Source organism: Stegastes partitus, unplaced genomic scaffold (assembly GCF_000690725.1).
Source record: "Stegastes partitus isolate 25-593 unplaced genomic scaffold, Stegastes_partitus-1.0.2 Scaffold2781, whole genome shotgun sequence".
Classification (NCBI taxonomy): Eukaryota; Metazoa; Chordata; class Actinopteri; family Pomacentridae; genus Stegastes; species Stegastes partitus.
Genome location: NW_007580512.1, coordinates 21,143 through 23,275, shown reverse-complemented (window position 1 = coordinate 23,275; position 2,133 = coordinate 21,143).

Genomic DNA, 2,133 nt, shown 5'->3' with positions numbered 1-2,133 from the left:
TTTTTTGCTACCTGTCTCTCACTCATGCCAATTTCCAGCAGGGCCAAGATGGCTGCCTTTGTGGCTTCACATAATTCTTTTGTTTTATGCATTATGTGAGAGCTGACAACTTCTGAGTTGTGCTACGGCTTGAATGTAAGCAGGAAACCATTCTAGGCCTTTACATGTGCAGTGCTGCTTATGACATGAAAAGGCCTCTTATATACCCTGGGAATTAAGGTTAGGCATGTCAATTAGGACATGAAGTATGATGTAATCAGCTGCTTTTTTTGTCATGTTCATTGTATTCTTCGGGTAATATACCTTTATTGGTACCAGGCATCAAAATGAACAAGAAATAGAAGAAAACAACGGTGGTCTAATAACTTTTTCCATGACTGTATATATTTTATCTACTGTCGAGTTTAATAATGAGAGACTGACCTGGAAATCTTGCTTAATGACTTCAGACAGCACATGATAAATTAGGCCCTGATAGAACATGCAAACTTAGCCCAGAAAGACTTGAGCTGAGATTTAAACCTGGCTCTCCCTCTCCTGTCACTCTTGTCCTCTGTACCTGATTACAGGTATTGAAGACAGCTCTGGTAATCAGCTCACCTGAGTGTAATCACCACAGCTCCTTAAAAAACCAGCTCATTCCTTCATTCTGCGCCAGGTCGTTGTCTCATTCACCGGTTTCACAGCCGTCCGTCAACCCATCTCCTGCCTTCCTGCCTGCCTGTTTGCTCCAGCCTCTGCTTCCCAGCCACTATGCATCAGCATATTCCCAAACTGTTTAGGATTCTCCGGTTCCCGTTCACATCCTGGTTCCCCGCAGCCATCCTCCGTCTGTGCCTGCCCCAAAGACTCAACCCTGATCCTGCAAATCAGCTACACCAGACCTCAAGTCCCCAAGAGTCTGCCTGCCCTCTCCCCCCATGTAATTTTAGTTGTGGTTTCAGTGAGTATTTCCGTTTTTGTTCACCAGTTTAGTTATTCAGTATTTTTCCAAAGATTGTTTAGTTAGTTGTTTTTTGTTTTAGACATTTTTCCAGTTTCCCCTTTTTTCCCCCATTTTTTTTCATTAGTAATTTCTTGTTCAGTTTCCTTAGAGTTCAGTTTACTGTTCTGGGCCTGTTTGTGTTTTGTTAATTATTTGTATTAAATAAAATCTTGTTCACTTTCCATCAGTCCCTGCCTGCTGTGGTGTCTGCACCTGGGTCCAAACCCGAATTTCCAATCCATGACAATTGCAACATATAGTACAGAGAAAATGCAGTTTCTATGCTTGTTTTCTTAGCTATATTAGTTTACTGTCATGTATCATGAAATTCCAAAATGTTTTTGTTTACACCTTTTGTTATCATCTCAGAAAACATATGAGATAAACATATGTTGATTGATGTCATTTAATCAGCTGTTCAGTGGGATTTTAAATCTGTGTTCATAGTAGATATTTATCAGCTGGATTTATGTCTTTAAGAAATTACCTCAAATTCACTTCTAAAGGTATTTGGTCTCTGACCTCTCATGGACAGTGACACTTAAGACCACCCCTTGGGATGAACACATCCATGATTAGTTTGTTACTGATTTGAATTTGGCTCCAAATAACTTTCTGTAGAAAAAGAAATTCACTGGTTGTTGGGCTTCTTACATTAAATTCTTCAATGCAACGTTTTTCTTTTAACTATGAGCTTCGGCTCTTAGTATTTATATTTCTATGTTTTCTCACTGGGTGAATTTAAGTATTACAATTAGCTTCTCAATTCTAAAGGGATTCTAAATTGACCGCCACTCCAAAACTGCTTCAAATGATGATCATTGTTAATTCGAATTGTCCCTGATGAGGGGCAAATATAGAGTAATTGGTCCCGTCTGTGTGTCTGTCTGTCAACAGTTTGTAGCTCAAGTGCTAAGGTCTAACAAGTTGATGTTTTACAGGTGAGCTAGGAATGGCCTCTCCTCGGAATGATTAGATTTTGGGGTCAATCAGTGCAAAAATAGCTCTGCTAAAGGTCAAAGGTAATTTTTTCAAAATCGCCATCTACCTTCAAAAGGGTATAAGGTACATTTATTGGTATTTGGTTCAGATAAGCAACCATGTTGGGGCTTTCCATTGGTGATGTTACATTTGACCTTGAATGATAA